At 53.0% G+C, this 8,719-nt stretch overlaps 1 long non-coding RNA gene across 3 annotated transcripts; it reads right to left on the bottom strand.

The window, feature by feature from the left end:
- Nucleotides 1-368: 368 nt before the first annotated feature.
- Nucleotides 369-8,198, bottom strand: LOC308048811. 3 transcript variants are annotated; one of them, XR_013923182.1, is made up of 4 exons: nucleotides 7,771-8,198; nucleotides 5,920-6,863; nucleotides 2,663-2,946; nucleotides 369-803 (listed from the first exon to the last, which is right to left on the bottom strand). It is a non-coding gene; the product is annotated as an uncharacterized lncRNA (long non-coding RNA). The 3 variants fall into 3 exon arrangements; XR_013923183.1 differs by having other exon boundaries at nucleotides 5,920-7,856; nucleotides 7,951-8,198; XR_013923181.1 differs by having other exon boundaries at nucleotides 5,920-8,198.
- Between the last annotated feature and the right edge of the window lie 521 nt (nucleotides 8,199-8,719).

Here is an 8,719-nt window from a genome sequence, read left to right as displayed (position 1 = left end):
AGGTGACTGTGAACTGGCTGAAGGGAAGAAGTCAGAGAGTCGTGGTCAATGGGGCAAAGTCCAGTGGAGGCCTGTATCCAGTGCAGTGCCTCAGGGGGCAGTGCTGGGGCCAGTACTTTTCACTATATTCATGACTGACTTGGAAACAGATTCTTCGTGGGGCTCTGGTGAGAACCATCCCCCAAGGAACATATTTTGGTGTTGGGGTAGGAGAGGAGCGTGGACGGGCAGCCCGGACCCCTGGATCCTCTGCCCTGCTCAGGGAGGGGAGGTTGTTCCCTGTACGATGGGCTCAGCACTCCTGGGCTCACAGGAGATGTCACCACCTCCAGAAGCCATCGGCTGTTCCCAAGGCCACCAGTGCAGCAAGTCAACATTTATTTGATGCAACCAGTCTGTTACAGCCAGTAATCCTGTGTAAAATCGATGCAAAATTACCACTGCGCTTAATTACAATGTGCCATATTACAATCAGGCCTTGACAAATTTCTCTGTTTTCCCTGAGAAATCACATTTCTGGCACTTCTACCCCGACATCCCGGCAGCAGCGTTTGTTAACACCGGGCAGCTTTGCTCTCCCAACAGCACTTCCCGTCATTCACGCCCAAGCCAACACGTCACTGGAACCTGGCCACGCATTTTCAAACAATGTCCTTCTGGGGTCCAACTGATGCTGGGGTCGATTTTCTCCTGCAGAAATCCAGAAAATTCAGGCAATCCAAGGGAGGTTGGGATGGTTATTTGTTACCGGTCTCAGAGCTCTTGATGGTGACGTTGTTGCATTGCAGAGTAAAAGAAGAGAACTGGAAAAGGAGGTTGAGATTTTACAGGATGCAAAGGCCATCACACAAGAAGTAATTACTGTTCAAGCGGAGCGGTGCTATGAGCTGCAAGATAATGTAGACCGGTTGCTAGCATGTATTGCTAAGGAACAAAAGGAAAAATATGCCAAAAGTGAGTTCTTGTGTTCTCAGGTTTGTACTCTTACCACAAAACACTCTTGGAATCCCAAGGAACGGGATGGAAATATTTGGAGTGGATCCTCAGACTCCAATATTGAGTTTGAACTTGATCCTGACTTCAACGGCAGGGAGGTGGTGGGAGCACAACCCCCATACAAATGATGCTGCAGCAGGAACAAGCAGATGAGGGGGGCAGATCACACAAACTCACTCTGCGAAGGAGTTAACGACATTTTCAGAGATCTCTCAGCAGACGAGCGGGGAAGGAATTCCGGCACAGATTTTGCCAGCTTGGGATAGTGGAGCTGTGTCTATCCATTTATTGGCAGATGAACAAGATTTCTTAAGCCCTATAGCCTATGGTGATCAGATACAACAACAATATGCTCAGCTGCAAACTGTCAGAGGTCCGGACAGGCAAGATATTATTGCACCTACGCTATATCAATGTTTGTGTGCAGCCATTTCAACAGCATATGCTGAACCTGTTGAATCTGTGTTGTCCCGTGGAAATTGGTGCACAATGGAGGAAAGTATTGATTTAGTGCGGCAGATGGGGGTGGTGTATGCATTGATTATGGGATCCAATTCGGACAGGGTAGCAGTGACAAGTGCTACAGGTAATGCAGCACTCTGGCAAATGCCTTGAGGGGAACTGGGGCTGTAATTTCAGGACCCTCTGTTTGGGTGGTGGATAATGGAAATCCAGCAACACTGAGCAGAGTTACAGCACAGGTGATGAGAACACCAGTGCGGAATGACTTAGTACAAGCTGGTATCCCACGATCAGAAATAAGCGGGATCATACCATCACAAATTTTTTGCCGCTTGTAAAAGTTAATGCTTATGCAAAAAAGCCAACCAGCCCCAGCCCCCCCGCCCACACTGCACCCACCCTCCACCCTCTGCCACCTCAGTGCAAGACCAGTTTGCCTTTACCTGGCAACAAAAGCAATGTACTAGCCGAGTACTGTCTCAGAGATACAAACACGGTCCCTCCGTTTGCCACCAGATGATAGTAGCTGATATAGCACTGTGGTCGGGTACTGTTACTGACTGCCATGAGATTGATGATCTGTTGATTGTGGCAGCGTCACAACAAGAAGCTGAAGCAGCTGCTGAATTTTTGAAGGTGCCTTTGCAGGACCAAGGCTGGGCAATTACTCCAACGAAAACGCAGGGCCCTTGTGCCACTGTACTACTTTTAGAAATAGTTCTGCATAGGCAGCTTAGAGAAACACCAGATTAAGTACAGCACACAGTGCAGCAGTTTTCTGCACCAGCTCCAAAAAAACAATTACATGCCTTTTTAGGACTTTTAGGGCATTGGAGCATTTTCATGCCTGGCTGAATAACTTGTGTAATTCCTTGGCAAGATGAATGGGACACCTGATTATTGCAGAAATATGTTTTTTCCTTTTTCTGTATGTTTACTGTGTGCCCCTGTAAATTGCTCTGTGCTACACCTCACAAGCACAAATGAACAACTCTGGCTTCGCTGGCCCCAGCAGAAGCAAGTCACCTGAGCGAGGGGCTGGAACGTATGGGGATATAGCGAAAGATTTGGCGAGGTGATGAGTTAAATGTAAATACACTCCAGTGACTTGCGCCTGCCTGTAGAAAGGGATCGCACAGACATTTTTACAGGCAGTGTGTGACACTGGCTCATTTAAAACATCTCCATCTACAGACACACTCACCCGTCCTGCGCGGCATTCGGAACCTCCTCATCCACCACAGCTCAGGCGGGAACAGAACAAATCCTCCTGCTTTCCCCACACCGAGAGCAGCCAGTTTTCCCTGCAAGCACAACAGCAGCTCGTGCGCTGCATCTCCCAACCACGCTCGTTACCGCAGAGGCTTCGGCAGCGCTAACCAGGACAGTCTGTACTTGTGCAAGTGATGAGCTCGGTCTCAGCACAAGGGCCGGGACGGCTGCAGCACACAGGGAGAGCGTTGCAGCTGTTTCTCCTGGAAGGCAGAGCTGCAGGAAAGGAAATAAATTAGTTTTTCAGGAACAAGAACACCACATTCAAATCACAAGGGAAAATCTGGAACAAAACACTAAAACCCCCGGTTTTGCAGGGAGCTGGAAAAAACACCTAAAACCTGTCCCCGGACCCTTCCCTTTTCCGTCTCGCAGACAATATCCTCACTCATCGACAAGGGCACGTGAACACTCCAGGGGTCTGTCTGTGTGCTGCGGGTAAACACAAACACCACCTTTTCAGCTGGTCCATATATCCCCAGATAGAAGCAAAGGAACTCAAACGCTGTCGCCTGCCAAGAGCTTTGTCACCTCAGAAATTACCTGCAGGGCCCGCTGGACAATTGCAGAGCGGGCGACTCACACACCCTGGGCCACAACCTCGGCTGCCTGGAACGGTCACGGCTCTCTCAGAAATCTGGGCAGGAGTCAAAACCATTCTGGTTCGAGAGCAAAACCGGCTCGAGCTCAAGTTTCCATTCGCATTCTGACACCTGGAAGCTCAATCATAAAGGCTCCACGGGTCCACACCAACAGAGCTCTCCCAACAGGCACTTCCAGTCATTCACGCCCAGGCCAACACGTCACTGGAACCTGGCCACGCATTTTCAAACAATGTCCTTCTGGGGTCCAACTGATACTGGGTTCCATGTCCTCCTGCAGAAACCCACAAAAATCCAGCAATACAAGACGTGCTCCTCTCTGCTCCAACAGCTCTCAAACTCCCACACTTGAGCTTTCATGGCATTGCAGAAATAACAGAACAAACCCCAACGCAAAAGATTCAAGCAGAGGACGCTCCTTAAAAAGCAAATCCCAACACGAGTGCTCATTGCAATCAAAGGAAGCTGGGACACCGCCCTTCAAACGCTCTGGCTGTGCAGCCTGGACAAGACGGTGTCTGCGGTTCAGCAACATCCACGCTCGTCACAACCGGCTGGTGCCGTCACCCCCAAATCTCGGCAGCAGCGATTGTTAACACCGGTTAACAGCTTTGGGTACCCAGAGCTGCCTTCAGCTCACGTGAAAGCGTCTCCTCGTAACGCCCAGTGTGAGCCCAAGAAGGACGCCTCCCTAACGCACACACTGAGGAACCTCAAACAGTGGCCCCTTCTCCATGGGCTGCGTTACAACCTGTGACAGAAAGGGGATTCCACAGCCTGGAAAAGCTCCACAAGGAACGGGAGACTCCTGGGTCTCAGAGTAATTCTAGAGCTCAAGTGGTGACAGACATCAGCTCCAGCTCAGATAATACATGCCAACACCCATCACTGACCCAAGAAGGCAGCTCCTCCCGTCCTGACCGAGGGCTTCAAATCCAACACACTTTGTCCCTCCAACAGGATGCAGCTTATTTCTCTTTCTCCAGATGAACTAGAGATACGTGAAAAATTCTCTGTCCCAGCATTGAAAAAAAACCCCAGCCCGAAGATCCCGACGCTCCTTAAAGACACAGCATGACGCTAATGGAATATTCTCACTGACCAGTCTGGGCGTCAGTCAAGCTCTGCCCCATCCACCCCCCTTCCCAGCTCCTCACACCCGCGGGCAGAGCTCAGACCTTGGCTCTCAGACACCAACAACTAAAAACCTTAACTCTGCCCGGGTGTTCCTCTTGTTCTCAAACTGAATCCGAACAATGACTGTGCCAGCTATGAAAAAGAAAGGCTTCTAACTGCGTGGAGAAAATTGACTCACTTTCCTGGCGTCTCACCTGCACAAACCAGATTCTAAAGGCGGATGCGCTTTGCCGGGCACAAACCAGCCACGTAGCCAAAGCATGAAAACTCTGCCCCACTGCTGCCACGGCTGTTACCTGAAAACGATTCACCTGTGCTGCTGGTGCTCAAGGGGGACAGAACACAGAACAGCATCCACCACCTCTGACTATTTCTTGGAGCTTAATCCAGCAACAATCACAATTTCCAGCTGCCCAGTGCTTTACATGGAAATGCAAATGCAACAGGCAGTGCTAGAATCTGGATCACAGACATTCTGGGGTTCTTTGAGCTTGCTTTCACAAGCAGAGCAGAATTGGCTCCAACTGAAGTGGTATCTGCCCTGTTCAGCTAAACATCTAGTTTGAGTTAACCAGGGGCACAGGAATTCCTTTGACTCGCTTTCTGCAGAGCAGAGAGACTCAAATGAAATGACCTGTGAAAACAGCCTTGAAAAGCTTCCAAGACCAGTGTGTGCCTGGAGCCCCCGTGCTCTGCCTTGGCCTACACCACGTCAGTCTCTGGATGAGGAGGAAAACCTTCTGACCTTTTGCATACAGCCCAAACAAAATAACAACTACCTGAGACACTTGGACCAAGACTCAACATCAAAAATGAATGCTTCCTGCAGGGTAAAAGTGCACAGGAATTAAAGACTTGCTAAACAGACCCATGATTCTCCGAAATAAACAACCCCCAAGGCTCGACAAGCCAGGGTTACTGCTCTAAATCCAAGCGCAGCTGCACCGACCTGAGTCAACACGGACACAGTCGCCTCCCTTGTCCCACACGAAGCTGCACAGGCCACGTGCTGCTCCAACAGGAACGTGCTGGGGACACCCGGCATTCCCACGGCGGCCTCTGCGCTGCCCCCTGCACAGAGCACCAACAGGCCGGCAGTTGTGGGCTCAGCTCCGGCGGTTCCCGGGACCGGGGGTCACTCGGATACTCGGCAGCACCAACTGGCTGAAAACTCTCCAGAAATGGAAATTTCACTCAGCGGAAGGCCGTGCTCACTGCTGGAAAACTCTGGGGAGCAATAAGCTACGCTGCTTGCTAAAGTCTTCCCACAACAGTAAAGCTCCAAGTCGAACGACAGCCCTGGGCCAGGTCGCATTCTCCCAAGGAGCCTCAGCACCAAGAGCCCAGCTGTGCCCAGAGCCTCGGCTGACACAGGGATCGCACAGACACTCTTACAGGCAGCGTGTGACACTGGCTCATTTAAAACATCTCCATCTACAGACACACTCACCCGTCCTGCGCGGCATTCGGAACCTCCTCATCCACCACAGCTCAGGCGGGAACAGAACGAATCCTCCTGCTTTCCCCACACCGAGAGCAGCCAGTTTTCCCTGCAAGCACAACAGCAGCTCGTGCGCTGCATCTCCCAACCACGCTCGTTAACGCAGAGGCTTCGGCAGCGCTAACCAGGACAGTCTGTACTTGTGCAAGTGATGAGCTCGGTCTCAGCACAAGGGCCGGGACGGCTGCAGCACACAGGGAGAGCGTTGTAGCTGTTTCTCCTGGAAGGCAGAGCTGCAGGAAAGGAAATAAATTAGTTTTTCAGGAACAAGAAGAACACATTCAAATCACCAGGGAAAATCTGGAGCAAAACACTAAAACCCCAGGTTTTGCAGGGAGCTGGAAAAAACACCTAAAACCTGTCCCCGGACCCTTCTCTTTTCTGTCTCACAGACAATTTCTTCACTCATCGACAAGGGCACGTGAACACTCCAGGGGTCTGTCTGTGTGCTGCGGGTAAACACAAACACCACCTTTTCAGCTGGTCCATATATCCCCAGATAGAAGCAAAGGAACTCAAACGCTGTCGCCTGCCAAGAGCTTTGTCACCTCAGAAATTACCTGTAGGGCCCGCTGGACAATTGCAGAGCGGGCGACTCACACACCCTGGGCCACAACCTCGGCTGCCTGGAACGGTCACGGCTCTCTCAGAAATCTGGGCAGGAGTCAAAACCATTCTGGTTCGAGAGCAAGACTGGCTCGAGTTCAAGTTTCCATTCGCATTCTGACACCTGGAAGCTCAATCATAAAGGCTCCACGGGTCCACACCAACAGAGCTCTCCCAACAGGCACTTCCAGTCATTCACGCCCAGGCCAACACGTCACTGGAACCTGGCCACACATTTTCAAACAATGTCCTTCTGGGGTCCAACTGATACTGGGGTCCATGTCCTCCTGCAGAAACCCACAAAAATCCAGCAATACAAGACGTGCTCCTCTCTGCTCCAACAGCTCTCAACCTCCCGCACTTGAGCTTTCATGGCATTGCAGAAATAACAGAACAAACCCCAACGCAAAAGATTCAAGCAGAGCACGCTCCTTAAAAAGCAAATCCCAACACGAGTGCTCATTGCAATCAAAGGAAACTGGGACACCGCCCTTCAAACGCTCTGGCTGTGCAGCCTGGACGAGACGGTGTCTGCGGTTCAGCAACATCCACGCTCGTCACAACCGGCTGGTGCCGTCACCCCCAAATCTCGGCAGCAGTGATTGTTAACACCGGTTAACAGCTTTGGGTACCCAGAGCTGCCTTCAGCTCACGTCAAAGCGTCTCCTCGTAACGCCCAGTGTGAGCCCAAGAACGACACCTCCCTAACACACACACTGAGGAACCTCAAACAGTGGCCCCTTCTCCATGGGCTGCGTTACAACCTGTGACAGAAAGGGGATTCCACAGCCTGGAAAAGCTCCACAAGGAACGGGAGACTCCTGGGTCTCAGAGTAATTCTAGAGCTCAAGTGGTGACAGACATCAGCTCCAGCTCAGATAATACATGCCAACACCCATCACTGACCCAAGAAGGCAGCTCCTCCCGTCCTGACCGAGGGCTTCAAATCCAACACACTTTGTCCCTCCAACAGGACACAGCTTATTGATTTCTAACACCATTCATCTCTGTCTTCCTCGAGATGAACTAGACACGCATTATACAAGCAACCAAGTCCCTTCCTGGAAGCAGCGGGGCCTTTTGCCTTCTCTTTTCCACCCCACTTTGCAGGAGAAGGAAAACAAACGGCAGCAGAGATGCTGAGAAATTCAACCACCAAATGGAGAGGGAACCTTTGAGAGCGGGAAAACTTACCCGTACAATGGAGAGAGCTACGCTGAATGAATAACACTGAAAACGAATCCTTCTTGTCAGGGTAAGAGTGCACAGCAATTAAAGACCTGCTAAACAGACCCATGATTCTCAGAAATAAACAAACCCCAAGGCTCGACAAGCCAGGGTTACTGCTCTAAATCCAAGCGCAGCTGCACCGACCTGAGTCAACACGGACACAGTCGCCTCCCTTGTCCCACACGAAGCTGCACAGGCCACGTGCTGCTCCAACAGGAACGTGCTGGGGACACCCGGCTTTCCCACGGCGGCCTCTGCGCTGCCCCCTGCACGGAGCACCAACAGGCCGGCAGTTGTGGGCTCAGCTCCGGCGGCTCCCGGGACCGGGGTCTCCAAGGGCCCGTTCGCACACGGACCTTTGTGCGCGCGCCCCGACCGCGGGCGCTTCTCCCGCCCCCATCCCGACCCGCCGCTCGCCCCCGGACCCGCCGCTCGCGCCCCTGGAACCGCCGCTCGCCCCCCCGGACCCGCCGCTCGCCCCCCGGACCCGCCGCTCGCCCCCCGGACCCGCCGCTCGCCCCCGGACCCGCCGCTCGCCCCCCTGGACCCGCCGCTCGCCCCCCCGGACCCGCCGCTCGCCCCCCGGACCCGCTCAGGAGCCTCCGCTCGGCCCAGCGCTGCAGCCGGAAATGGCGTCACCGGGACGGGCGAGGCGAGCCGCGCTGCCGGCAGGACCCCGCCAGAGCTGTCCGATCATTCGCCTGACCCGCCACATGTTTATACGGAATCTGGTTGCTCTGAACCATTATTAAAATACAAAAGTCCCCGGCAGCCGTGCCGGCATGGCGGCTCAGTGCAGTGGAAACTCTCTGAGCTGCAGATCAGCCTCGGCTCTCAAACAAACTCCTCGCTGCCCGCTCCGCAGCCGCGGAACCCGCAGCACGGAGCGGCCGCACGTCCCGCGGGCGGACAC

Source organism: Nesoenas mayeri (genome assembly GCF_963082525.1).
Source record: "Nesoenas mayeri genome assembly, chromosome: 23".
Taxonomy (NCBI): Eukaryota; Metazoa; Chordata; class Aves; order Columbiformes; family Columbidae; genus Nesoenas; species Nesoenas mayeri.
The sequence above is the reverse complement of the archived record's forward strand: the minus strand, read 5'-3'. Positions and strand labels throughout refer to the sequence as shown.